This window comes from Callospermophilus lateralis, chromosome 15, assembly GCF_048772815.1.
Source record: "Callospermophilus lateralis isolate mCalLat2 chromosome 15, mCalLat2.hap1, whole genome shotgun sequence".
Classification (NCBI taxonomy): Eukaryota; Metazoa; Chordata; class Mammalia; order Rodentia; family Sciuridae; genus Callospermophilus; species Callospermophilus lateralis.
In genome coordinates, this window is record NC_135319.1 from 75,240,181 (window position 1) to 75,254,645 (window position 14,465).

Genomic DNA, 14,465 nt, shown 5'->3' on the forward strand with positions numbered 1-14,465 from the left:
TTGTGGCTCAGTGGTAGAGTGCTTGCCTAGCATGTTTGAGGCACTGGGTTCAATTCTCAGCACCACTTATAAATAAATAAAGGTCCATCAACAACTAATAAAGTATTTTTAAAAACTGTTTCAGTATATTTAATGAATCTCATAGTATTCCAGTCAACCAGTACCCTTAATAATACAGTGGAGTTCTACTTTAGGAAAATTTGTCATAGTGGGGTATACAATCATAATTCAGATAAAATTAAGTTTACTTACTTTACAAAGTGATTATTTGGTTTACAAAATAACTTCAGAATAGTAGTGAATAACAAACCCTGGTTGTACATTTAAATACAGGTTTAATTTTAATCTACATTTTTTGGTAATTTAGAGTGGGAAATATTTGCATTAAATAACAAAAATATAAACATATGAATGTCATAAAACCACAGTATTTTGGAATGTTAAAGGGCCCTGGGAAATTTGAATCCAACTTCCACATTTTACAAAATAGGAATGTAAGAACCAAGTAAGGTTTGTTACTTGCTTAAGACCATTCAGGTAATCACCAAAGGCTGTGCCAAAAAAAAAAAAAAAAAAAAAAAAATCAATGGCAGAATATTTTTCATATTTTTCTCTAGTCATATTTTTAGACCACACCTCCACATTCACCTATGGGGGGGGGGGAGTCACAGATATTCAGTGTGTAAATCAAGAAATATGATTAAAAATAAAATTTGTAGTTACAATTTAAATTCATATGTGGACACAACACATTTTAATAGTTCCTAATAGATCTGCCTGCATTAAAGTAAGCTAGTCACATGAGTTTCTTAATTTTGCTGGCCTTTGAATTGACACTGAAATAATAGTACTCTGCAATCATTTTCTAAAATTATTTTAGATGTTTTTAAAATAAATAATGTGATTTTATAACACGAGTAAAATTGAAATTTTTCAATAATATGTTTTCTATTTCTGGTATTCACTGAAACTCCAGGTATGCTTATGGGTGTTAGTAGGACTTGAATTCATTGCTCCCCTTACATAAATGAATTGTATTTTATCATTCTTTCCATTCTTGTCTTAAGTACCAAATAGCCTCCCTTTCTATAGTTATTTTAGCACCGTCCTTAGAAATTAAATATTAACAAAAGTTGCAAATCAATTTCAAAGCACATGGCTTTAGTTTTGCTATTAAGCCCAATGTTGGAAATTAGAAGGGCTCTTTAAAACTAGTGCTTCTAGCGTTTCATTGACTCGCTCTAAAATCGGTGCCTCTGTCCCTCCGTCACCCAGTTAATTTTAACCTTGACCTCCCACAGCTGTATTGCTTTACTCAGTCTAAAAAACTCCCTGATTCCACCCTTTCTGCCTCTTATGAAGCAATAGTGGAGAGGAAAAACAAAACCCATTCCTTTTAGAAAGATTCCGCCTCCTCTCTTATAAAGCAGGCGCCTAATGGTAATTGTGGAGTCTCTACTAAGTCACACACTTTACTACTCAGCCTTGGGAGAAGCAAGCAGCAGTTGCTGCTGCTTCTGCTATTGCTGCCGCTGCTATTGCTGCCGCTGCTGCTGCCGCCGCCGCCGCCGCGCCGCTGCTGCAGCTGGTCCGAGGCTGCAGTGAGTGTCTGTGCAGCACTGCAGAATCCACACCTAGAGAACCGAAGCCAGACACACACGTCTACAACCCTGCACTCAAGGAAGCTTAGGATCTTCAGGTAAGCAGATCTTTTATCCATTTTGCTCAAAAATCCCTGTTGGAAAGGGACTGATTGTGCAAGATTGTTCATTAGACACGCTTAAAATCATTATGTGAATTTGTCTTCCTTTGATGGTGATGGGGTCTAGATTTGTGACTGGCGAAAGCCCCGTATTGTGGAGACTATTATCTGATATGTGTGCCCTTAGTATACTTTTTTTCTTTAAATTTTTGCTATTCATAAAAAGGCTAACCATGATGCATGAAAAGCTTTTCATTTTTTTCTTTTTAAATGCAAGAAAACATCCAGCCACTCCCAGTATCTCTCGCAAATACTGCAGATATTTTAAAATGCCAAATAAAATGACAGGCTGAGCATTTTCTAAATATTGTTTTCTCCCCCAAACTCGGAAGTCTTCCCCGCGGTTGTTTAGGAGTATTTAAAAATATGAAGGCATGGTCAGATTAGGGAAAAAATTAGGAGATGGTGGTAGAATAAAATTTCTATAACCTTAGTGCCTTAGTCCAGTGGAGAGAGAAAATGAGCATAAATGAATCACAGCTTGTGCCAAGATTCATTTTTCCACACTTCATATGTGGGAAGAGGAAACTACATTTTAATTAACACATTTTTAGGGAAGAAGGAGGGGATGAAGATGAGGGGGATGGTGAGAGGTATTTGAGGGGGAAGAGTCTGCAGATGAGGAAGGAAATGAAATGGACTGTCGCCAGTGCCTTGGAAACGACGGGAGATAAGGGTGGGGATTGAAGTTTGTTGTGTGTTAGGGTGGGGTTGACCCAAGGGACCATGAATCACTAGAATGGCGCTCTGAGGGGTGTGCTTGCGGGTGAGGACGTGTGCAGGAGGGATATGCAAGTCGTGGGTGGCAGAGAAAAGTGTGCGCTGTGGGGAGGTCTATTTCGAGAATAGGTTGGGGGTGACAAACTTGTCTCCGAGGCGGGGGTGGGCGGCCGTGTCACCTGTGGATGGATCTCCAGCCCTGCAATTGTTGCAAAGTTTGCGCTGTCTCGAATTCATTTGGAAAGCTGCTGGCGGCGCCTTGACTTTTTTTTACCTCTCAGAGGTCAGCTCTCTTAAGGTTTCCAGGCGAGGGGCCCAAACCGTGAAGACTCTCGACAGGTCCAAACTAAGAACTGAGAGACCCCTGTCTCAGCCCCTGAGTGGCTGTGTGTGTGTGTGTGTGTGTGTGTGTGCGCGCGTGCGAGTGTGGGGGAGTCGCCTCCAAAGGCAAATGTGCTAAGAAAATCCAGGACCCTCCTATGGGGGGCGTGCGGAGGTCGAACCTTAGCAGTGACCTCCCCATGGAGACCCAGCAGTCAGTGTGGGCGGCGCAAAGACACAATCCAAAAGCTGCTGCTCAACCTCGAAAGTCGCTGGGGAGTTAGTTCAGGTTAGGGCGGGAGACATTTCCGAGGCTCCCCTCCTCCAGCTCGCGGTCTGGTTTCCGTCGGGGTCGTTTCCCCCTCCGGCCGCGGAACGCAGCTGCACAGCCAGAGAAAGACGTTGTAGAGGCGCCAGGCAGCCGCCCCGCAATAGGCCCTCCGGGCTGCAGAGCTTCTAGGCCCTCACCATCGCAGCTGCACGGACGTGGAGCGGGCGGCCTCACAGGGGGCCGCGATAGGCGGGACCAAAGCGTGTGAGGGGCGCGAGGGGCGGGGTCAGAGAGAGCCAGGGCCCGTCAGGGGCGGGACCTACAGGAGGTGGAGCTAGAATGCTTGGAGGCCGAGGGGCGGAGTCAGGGGCGCTCGGGGGGCCTTGAAGGGCGGGCCTGTGGGGCGGAGTGAGATGTGCTTAGGGCGGGGCCTTAAGGGGCGGGGCCAGGGGACGCTCACGGGGAGCTCGGCCAGTCCCGCCAAAGCGCGAGCAGCCAGCCGGTAACGGTCGCCAGGGCGAGGGGCGAGAGGGAGAGGAGGGGTTTTTAATTATATATTTTAAAACAGCGAAAGCTAGAAGCATCGTCGACCCAGGTGTCGCCGCTTCCTGCTGCCCTGGGCTGGGCATTCAGGTCCCTCCCTCCTCACGCCCCCTTCTTCGTCCCGCTGCCCTTCCCTCTGGAGCCGTGCGGCTCTTAAGAGGCGGCTGCGGAGATCCGGTGGCCGCTGCAGCCGGTGGCGGCCGGCGGAGAAGAAGAAGCCGCACAAAGCCGGCTGAGAGCTGCGAGGTAATCCTGCGGGGAGTGGAGGCTCCGTGGTTCCGCCCCTCCTCCGGGCCGGGACTCAGGCGCTCAAGCCCGGGCTGGCTGCGGGGACACCAGCGGGGGTTCGCGCGGGCGGGGACTTCCTATTGGCTGTCCCTGCAGCCTCAGGTGAACCTCTCTTTGGGGCGGGAATGGGAACGTTGTGCGGGCGGAGAGGGGCGTACCTGCGGGGGAGATCCCGGGGAGCTGTGTGCTGCGGAGGGGCGCCGCGGAGTGGGCCCGGTTCTCCCCGGCGTCCTCTGGCTTCTTTGCGGGAAGGGCGGGAGTTGTAAAACCCTGTGCTTGCTGAGGCCCTGGGGACCCGGGCCTCTAAACCCCGAAGGTGCGCACCAGGAGGGTGGGAGGTTCCCGCGCTTGGAAGAGGTGGAGAAAAGGAGGGAGTGTTGATTTGTTTGGATTTCTTCTCCTCATTTAAAAAACTTACAAGTTGAAAGTGTTCAGTCACCTTTTTCTCCAGTCCGCGTCCCCACTCCCCATCACACACACACACACAAACACACCACCCCTACGAACGTATACATGTTAGGTTGAGCTTCCTGCCTGGGGTGACAAGCAGAGTTGGCCGCAGATCTGGTTTGCTCGCGTCTGTTTAAGCCTTTTTGGAGGAATACAAATATAGCTAAGGCAGGACCACAGGTAGAGTAATCTGGACCTCTATTAAAATGACAAGAATGGCCTCAGGTGAACTTTTTGTTGCAGAGATTTAATTGCAAGTATGTGCCCGTTTAAAATGGGAGTGTAAGGAAAACCACTAATATCCTTGGCACATGTGCTGTTGCAATTGACCTTCTAGAGTGGTATGGGATTTGAGTGAACCAAGAGGCTTTATAGTGAAGATTATATGTAATGTTGAAGGAGTTGATAAGATTCTGGGACCTGGGACCAGCTACATGAACGTGTGTGCATATTTACATTGAATTTTGTGACATTTTAGATTTAGCAGTATGAAATGGTTGCCTACTTTGTGCTGGGTACATCCTGTACATCCTCTTTAGGAGACTTCTAGAAAGCACTGTTAAAAAGAATAAGAGTAATTTGTCGTTTTTAAATTAAGGTACTTAACTAGTAAACAAATTTGTGTGTAATTATGGTAAGGTACTGACTCATTTATAGGGGCAAGCTACTTTGGGAGCATTTGTAAAAAGATTTCATACCTATGTCTCAATTGCATTACACTTGCACTCTAACTCGTTTTCTTTTACTTAAATTGAAGAGATTAATTTTACTGAGGGAGGACAGGGAAAAAAAGAGGTCACGATAGCTACATTTAATTCATTTCTCTGAAGATAAGAGTTCAATCTGTACTAATTTAAAGTTGACATAAAGTGCTGACATGTTGGTAAAATTTCTTTCAAAGAAAAAATAGTAGTGTAGGTATTTTAAATATTGAACATAATTTTAGGAGTTCTGGAAGTATTTGGTTATGAGTCATGGTATGTTGCAGTTTTTACATGTATGTTATAGGAAATGTTTGGTAAACTTGGCATAAGATATATGTAATTTATGACATCTGAAAAAAAATCTCTTTTGCATGATAGGATTCCACTTTCAGAATGTGTGTTTTAATCATTGACTAGAAATAAATGAGAAAATTATTGTATTCTTTGCTCTTTTTTTTTTTTTTTTTTTTTTTGATGTTATGCTGGGGTAAATTCGAGTTCTTGGTGATGTGGATTTGGTCTTTGTAAAACCAGAATATTTGGGGACTAAGAGGACATAACATCAGCAACACTCCACCTTCTACACAATTCTAAAACCTAGGTACAGGGTGATGTCTAACTTCTGAAGTTTGTGAGGCCCAAAATAATCTCCCATGCTTTTGTCACATGTTGGCCTTCAGGTAGTTAGCTGGTTAATCTCCTATCTTAGAGTAGTGGGTTAGCAGTACTGGACAGCACACATATATGTCATCATGAAAGAAGCAGCATTGAAGACAGCAAATATTTGTAATAGCCAATATTTATTTGTTTTACATCTGTGCCAGGCACTATTCTAAGGGTTTTACGTGATTTAATTTACTTAATCCTCCCAACAACCCAGTGATTAAACAGAGGCATGGAGAGGTTAAGTACCTTGCTGTTTCGGAACCTTGTCTGGCTCAAGAGTAAGCCCATGTAACAACTGGGCCCTGTTGCTATTTCACTAGTGGTCATGGAAATCAAAAGGATCTTGACAGTAGTGCCAAGATTACTATCTTCACTTGTCCTTTTCATCCACACACTCTTATATTAATAATATCACCACGTTGTGCTTAAATCTGAAGGTTAGTGATTAATCTGCAGTAAATATAGTCCCTTTTTGACTTTAGAAGAGAATTCTATTTTTTTTTTTTTTTTAATTTTTTTAGTTTTCGGTGGATACAACATCTTTGTTTGTATGTGGTGCTGAGGATCGAACCCGGGCCCGCTTGAGCCACATCCCCAGCCCCAAGAAGAGAATTCTTTTGATACATACAACATGTGTTTAGCTGATCATGCTTGAGTTTGGGCTAGAGTATGCTTTTTTATTTTTATTTTTTAAATTTTTTTAGTTGTAGATGGAAACAATATCTTTATTTTTATTTATTTTATGTGGTGCTGAGGATTGAACCCAGGGCCCCATGCAAGTGAGGTAAGCACTCTACTTACTGAACTACCACTCCAGCCAGAGTATACTATCCTTTTTTAAAAAATATTTTTTTAGATGTGTAGACCTTTATTTTATTCATTTACTTATATGTGGTGCTGAGAATCAAACCCAGTGCCTCACACATGCTAGGCAAGTGCTCTAACACTGAGCCCCAGCCCCTGTACTATCTTTTAATTTCTAAAGATTTTTTTTTTTTTTTTAAACTTAGGTGTATAGGACTCCAAACGGCCCAGGGGACCACTAATGCCTGTTGGTTCTGCATTAAATTAATAGGTCCAGTCTTCCTTCTGATTACCAAGACCATATGGACCTGAGGTGAATTTTAACTTAAATTTGCTCTAAGTACCACCTGAATTACTTCCTAAACTAAATGACTAAATGGAAAAGATGTAACTTGTGGCTTACACTTTGTCACTCACATTTCTTATGGTACTGAGTTTTGCTGCTTCACCATTTTAGTTGATTTATCAAGCAAATTTAACAAATTCAGAGCTATTTTCTTATGTTTAGAATTATTGTAGATAGCTGATATCTATTGCTAACAATATAGAGTGAAATGTAATAAAAGAGAAAAATGCCTAAAAACACATTGAATAAAAAAGCATAAGCTGTCTCGAAGGTGTAGGTTGCTAATCTCTCACACTAAAAACTTTTTTGCTATAATTAATATTTAGTGCTGATTCACATTAGTTTGAAAATATTAATATGTAGTTTGAATAATAAAACTAAATGTCTAATCAACAATGCTCCTCTTCTTTTAAATGTGAACTTATTTTAAATTACTGAAAGCTAATTTGAAATTAATTGTCATGCATGTAACTGACATGCATGTAACTGAGTTTCAAAATAAGTGCCTTAATATTTTATTTCTTGTCTTTTATGATAATGCTTTATCATTTGAACTTAGGGTTCATGCCACAGTGTTTATAGGTAAAACTTTATGAGGTCTTTCAGGTTCTGCGAGAGATTAAATTCTGTTGACCAAAAGCCAAGACAATCTCAAAGTTTTACTATTATGGGTTCAATTTATCAAGAATCCTCTCTGTAATATTCAAGATAAAAGTCTTTCAATGACTATGGCTTGAAAGGAAAAAGTTTCTCTTAGATGAATACAGCCCACCTCCGTCCTCTATCCACAGTTTTGCTTTCTGCAGTTTTAGTTACCATGGTCAACTTCACACCAAAAATATTAAATAGGAAATTTCAGAAATAAGTAATTCATAAGTTTTAAATAACTCTTACTACAGTATATAGTTATATTTGTTTTATTTTAGTATTAGTTATTATTATTCTCTAGTGTATAAGTTAAACTTTATTCTATGTATATATAGGAAAAAACAGTACACATAGTTTGGTTGGTATTATCAACCACTTCAGGTATACACTGGGGTCTTGGAATGTAACCCCTTGCATAAGGAGGAACTACTTTTATGTAATTATTATTTTTCTCTAGCAGTAGCTAGCTAATTATGGATACTTGCGTATTTGGCTATATGTATGTGTGACTGTAGTACTTGGGGGATTATGTTCCTTTCAGGTAAATTAAAAGTAATTTATCTGGCCTTCATTAAGCAAATATGTACTAAGTACCAACAATTTTTTCAAAAGTATTGAAGAAGAAAAAGTTTTGTGGGCTTTTAGTTTATTTCTTATGTGTTTTAATAATATTGCTTTTTATAGCTGATCAAGTCTCAGAGAGGTTCAAAATTAAATTACTTGTGCAGTTGAAAAGATATTTGAATGAAATACCATTTAACTTAGATAGTAGCATAGATAATAAGAATCAGAATCTTTTGTTTCCCTATACTATTTTTGGTTGAATCTTTGAAAAGCTGTATTAATGATCTCTTTCAGTCTTCTAGGACATTACTTACTATTATTAATGAAGAGAATCCTAGAAACCTCAAAGAATCAAAATGACTTTCAGAATTGTCTGTCATAGTCCAAATAGTACCAGGATCACCAAAAGGTTTAAAATGGCTGAAACCTATCTTTAACTTTATAAGGCTTACAGTTCTTACAAGTTTGCTTCTTGAGAAGATAGTATAGACTAGTCTTAACTATGCTAAAAACTGAACAGTTATTGTATAAGATATATAGACTTCAGCATATGGTTTTATCTTTTTGATGAGGTTAGATATAAATTGAGCATTTACCTGATGTCACCCAGATCCATATTGCCACCGCATATACCATTATACTTTTTTCAAAGTTGGTTTTAAAGCTTAGTCAGAAGCACTAGGCTCACTGATAGAAGATGAACTTTGAAACTTCTTTGTTTCAAATTCCCTGAAACAGGCCCAAGGATAATTGGTGTATATAGGTAGTACATTAGCTAGCATTTAAGATTGCTGCTTCTTCAAACAGGACTTCAGTTTGAATCTCAGGTTATGATGCTCTTTTTTTTTTTTTTTTTTTTTGCAGTGGCTATACCTAGTGTTTCCCACAACCAGCCAAGGGATAAAGTACTTTTGAGAAATTTATGGATAATAACATAATATCTTTCAAACCAGTGTCTCAAAAAGTATAATTAATATATAGATAATTATGATTAAATGATCTTAATGCTCACATTGTAGTTTAAGGCAAATAGATATCAAGGCAAGCATTGGATTAGGCAAGATCAAAACCTAACTGCTGGTTACAAACATGAAATCATTATTACTTTTAATTCTCATTCCCTTTAAAATTTACCTTGTAATCTTCCACTCCCCACCACCAGTGATGTACTACTTCTGTGGATGGCAGGGGAAAGGACAGTGCAGATGTGAGTTAACCTGTTTTAATTCAGTTCCCATGGCTGTTTGTTGATTGCCTGCTAGGGAGTTCGAATCCAACAGTGTAGAAAACAGTCAGGTTAGAGAAGTGCTGAGTTTTTCAGTATCCCGGGGCCTTGGTTTATGTCTTTAATTCATCACCATCAGCAATGTTTCTATGATGTTCTACTACAGTGGCTCAGTTCATCCTGTTCAAGGTCAGCATTTCCTTTTTCCTTTTCCATACAGTTGTCTCATCCTGTCATTTTTTGATCTGCTGGAATGACTAAATGCCATAGCAAAAAAAAAAAAAAAAAAAAAGGAGGGGCAGTTTATTCAGCTTCCTCATGGAGAAGATAATTGGGCTCATTTGTTAGATCTAAAGAAATATATTTGGGGCTCAGGGCCTCCCTAGGGACTTTTAAAAACATTCTCCTTTTAATGCTTCAGAAATTAGAGCCAGCAACTGCCACCTGTATTATCTACTCTCATTTGCCCTTATTAGTCCATGAGAAAAAGATTCTATAAGGTCAGCCTTTTAATATCTAGGAAGCATTTGGGGAAGGACAATGGTGAGAGCTCAGGTGGAGTTGGGAATGATCCTAAGTGCCTTGGATGAGTAGAAGGTGTCTTTGCTGCTCAGAATTAGTGGCCTAGATGGGTGGTGGAAAGGGAAAAGAGATAGAAAATGAAGTTGAGGGCTGGGGATGTGGCTCAAGCGGTAGTGGGCTCGCCAGGCATGCATGTGGCCCGGGGTTCGATCCTCAGCACCACATACAAACAGAGATGTTGTGTCCGCCAAGAACTAAAAAATAAATATTAAAATTCTCTCTCTCTCCCTCTCTCTTTCTCTCACTCTCTCTTTAAAAAAAAAAAAAAAAAGAAAGAAAATGAAGTTGATACATTGTTCTTATACCTTACTCCCACTTCCAATTTTTTTTTTTTTGTAACTTTAAAATGGTATGTTCCTCTTACCTTGTCTTTCTCTCATGACTCGCCATCAGAACAATGTTGTCTCTCCTAGAGAAAGGGAGAATTTTTAAGGCAATTCCTATCTGATTGTTGAAAAGTTGGCTTTTATTGGAAATTGCACTAGAAGGAATTTTCTTTCATCTCCACAATTGTTTGAATTTTAAATTTCAAAGAAAACTCTCTGAAACAGAAAATGAGGAACCTTACTCATCACCTAATATTTGGGAGTCATTCTGTATTAGAGTAAAATACATATTATAAGTGAATCAGAAATTTATATTGCTTTAAACATTCTTTTTTTGTAAAACTAGATCTGCAGTGATTTTTGCATTAAAATGTTGAATCTGTTTATCAAAAATCATTTTTATATTTACTTTTTAGTTGTAATTGGACACAATACCTTTATTTTATTTATGTATCTTTATGTGGTGCTGAGGATCGAACCCAGAGCCTCGAATGTGCTAGGCGAGCACCCTACCGTTGAGCCACAGCCCCAGCCCCTCAAAAATCATTTTTGATCAGAGTGTTGAAAGTAGTACATCCTTCATTTGTCTAAGTGAATATTGATAATGATAAAATCTTAGTTCTGAAATACTCTTTATCATTAGACACCTAGTGAAAAATGTACAATCGATAAGGATCTGGTCACTAGCCACTGTGACTGCTATGGTAGAATGGAACAGGGAAGGAACCTTTTATTCATGAATAAAAGGTGTATTTATTTGGCATCATAGAGGCTCTAAGAAGCTAATTACTTGATAGTCATTGAGTTAGGTGATATTATATTTGATATCCTATGATAATCTGAACTTTCTTGGGTTCTTTTTAAGTGTCTAGCTTTTCCATCAGCTTTTGATGAATGCACTTCTAAAGGGATTGTGATTGTCAGTTAAGTGCTTTGAAGACAGAATCCCTGTTTTTTATCACACCTGAATATTAGTGCATGCTTCTTATAGCTTGTTTAACTTGGGTTCCGAGGGAAGAGTGCCATCTATTGAATGACCAGCATCAAGTTGAGCAGCCCCTAAGTTTTCCTGTCAGAACTCTTAGCCAATTCCTGGTGAAACCAGGCCCAGCCTCATTTGGAGGATTTGAAAGAATCTTAGTACCAAGTGGAATTGTTGCCTGCTTAATTTTAATTATGTTTCCCAGCAGGAGGCCTAAACACATGATGAAGAACTAATTTAGCACTTGTTGGAATGCATGGGAAAGGAGAAACCTTAAGAAGTTGTTGGGACTTATATTAAAAACAGTCTAGCAATGATGAAATCATTATTAAATTAAGCAGTAAAGAAAATTATTTTAATGAGGCATTTTTCATTAGTAGGTCTGGCTATTGATGGCCTCAGACAATAATGGAGTAGTTGAATACTTTGTGTTTCTTTTTTTTTTTTTTTTTCCCTTCTTGCCCTTTTTCTTTGTCTAAGTTTCTAAGACAGTGATTCCTACTTGAGTGAATTCACTGTTTTAAATTGATTATGTTATTGTTTTGGTGTATGCTAGTAGTCTCCTGGGTTTTTGTTGTTTTCTTTTCCTGTTTTCCAGAAAGTTCCTGTGGTAGTAGCCATGGATAGAGAACTAGAATTGACAAGACCAGATATAGTTGAGTGGAGTTTTAAGGTACTTGGAATAGCCCTGTCAGAGCCAGAAAAGAAGGAACTTTGATAATATGAATTGAAAGGAAGATTTGAAATTATGACTGTAAGAATATCCTTGATTGTTATATCTTTATTACTTAATATCTTTCTCAACCTTTAAGGTGCCTGGGTAGCTCATTGGTAGTAGAATGTTTGCCTACCATGTACAAGGCCTTGGGTTCAATCACTAGCAACACACACATGCACATCTTGCCAATGATCATGTTAAATACTATGTACATTATCTGAAATTTGGTGAATAAACTTGCCCAAGATCATATGGTTAATAAATGGCATAGCCAAGATTTGAGCTCAGGACTTATGCCTTTAAACACTAGAATATATGGCCAGTTCTGTTAAGCTTATTCTGGTGGTGACTGCACAGAAGAATTAAACCAAAATCAGAATATTTCTGCCTTCACTGGAAAAATTTTTTTTTCTTGAGGTAGGTGGTCAAATACATAAATAAGATTTCACTAGAATCAGGATATATATATAGGAGATGGACTTTCAGTGTTTTCTGTTTGATTTTTCTATATTATTTGTTTCTTTTGCTATTTTTATTAACTTAAAACACAAGAAAAGTTTATTGATCCATGAAGTGAATTGCTTCACATGCCACAGGCTTTATTCTTAAAATATACTACTTCCTAAAGGAGAGGTTGAGTTACTTGGAACATTTTTTGCTGGGTTTATTTTTTGCAGGGAGTGGAAATTTGGAATTTTTAGTTGTCTTTCTATATTTGGCTTACTCCTAAATATTTTTAATGGTAATAGTTGCAATGTAGCAGTAATATCCTATGTCCACAGCAAAATAAAATTCAACCCTGTGCCAGTCTGAGGTCTACAGGAACCTCAATTTCTTGTGTATACCAAGTATGCTCTGTACGCTAAGTATCATACCTCTTGTATATGTATTAATACTTGTTTGAATTCGTGTATCTTTTCAATTAAGATATTTAATACCTGGCTGCTATTGAGTGACATTCTTACTTCAACATATTTTGACCTTAAAAGATATCCTTATAAGTGCACAATGTTGGGAATAATTTTTTGGTATAAAAGTACTTTTGTGTATTCTAAATTCAATCACCCTTTTAGGGCTTCTGGCTCTTCTCTTTCATATGTAAGGGGATTATACTTTATCATATAATATCATATAATACATAACTCCTTGGGATTTTGACTTTCCTTTCCTGTCAAACATAGGAAAGGAAAACTAAGACCCATAATACAAAAGATGTTATATGCCAGTGTGTTATAAATGCCAAGTGACAGGTACAGAAAACAAATGCAATATATCAACTGAACAAGTAAAGAGCATCAAAGATAGAATGGTCAGAAGAGGCCTCCCAGAAAAGAAGAACAAGGGTGGACCTTGAAGGGAGGTTAGAGTTTCACTAGATAGAGAGTATGGAAAGGATTTTGGTGAGAAATCACTGCCCATGAAAATAACTTTTATTTTTCCTGTAGCAAAATGGGAAAAAATAGTTTATAATAGCAGTGCACTCTTCCCACTGTCAGGCACTTGGAGGTTAAAATGTACATTTTTTTCTGTAATAGTGACGGGGACTCACCTCCCTAGGAGGTGTATTAAAATATGGTGGGAGGGAGAGGTTGGTGGAATGGTGGTCAGGATTGTGTAGACTTTAACAGTGCTCTCACTAAACTGCACATGAAAATGTGTGGTTTGTAGGGACATTCTTATAAAGCTTTGTTGAAACTAATAATGCTTAGGAGAATTAATTAAGACTTTAGGACTCATCATTTCTAACACTAGACAAGGAAAGTCTCCTCTGGGGAAGAGTTTTTTTTAATCTATTTGCCCATTATTTACTTTGCTGAGTTTAGGTCTGTTAGTGTCTTTTATAGTTTCTAAAACAAATATGTAGTTGATGAATTTATGAATTAAGTTCTTGAAATTATGAGATAACCATTTTTATTTAAAGATTTCATAAAATAATACTGTTTTCAAATTTTCAAGAATTTGTTTCAAAGTGAATTGTGAAATTCAAACTTGGTCACATTCATTGTTTACTCTTTGAAAAATACTATTCAAGACATTTTGATGTAGTAACTTTCTTTTTTATTTTAGTTTGCTGTATATAAAATATAGGAGAGGTTGTGAAACATTATATTTAAGATTAATTTCAGCTTGAAGGTGCTTGTACTTCCAAAGAAGGTGAATTTCACCAGCTAGTGGTTTTGGTCAGAAGATGGCCTGGACACTTAGATTGAACAGTGTGAAGAATCTGGAAATGGGTCTAATAGAAGGCAAATGTCATGAAAGCCCTTGGCTCTATATATGTGGCAATTGAGAGAAGGACATCAGCACTCCAAGAACTTGTCAACTCCCAGTTTCATTTCTTCACAAGCTAAGGTCCCTTGGCAATGGAGAGATCCTTTCCAGAAATAATGAACCAGGATAGCAAGTATTGCTAAAGCAAACTGTAGAAACATTATGGCATAATTTTCCAGAAATGGTGCTTTTTACTCCCATACTGACTTTATTTATTATGTTTAGTAATGTTATTTCCTCAAAAATATTTCTCTGACTTCTGTTTATCTCTCTT

At 38.6% G+C, this 14,465-nt stretch overlaps 1 protein-coding gene across 7 annotated transcripts in view; it reads left to right on the forward strand.

The window, feature by feature from the left end:
* The first annotated feature begins 1,321 nt into the window (after positions 1 to 1,321).
* Add3 (adducin 3) overlaps positions 1,322 to 14,465 on the forward strand; it is a 114,630-nt gene continuing 101,486 nt past the window's right edge. For 2 of the 7 annotated variants that reach the window (XM_076835045.1, XM_076835044.1), the window contains exon 1: positions 1,322 to 1,699. The gene's annotated coding sequence lies outside the window, so the exon portion shown is untranslated. Of the gene's footprint in view, positions 1,700 to 3,542; positions 3,864 to 6,735; positions 6,843 to 14,465 lie in introns of those variants that run through there. The other 5 variants (XM_076835042.1, XM_076835036.1, XM_076835041.1 and 2 more) reach the window with 4 other exon arrangements.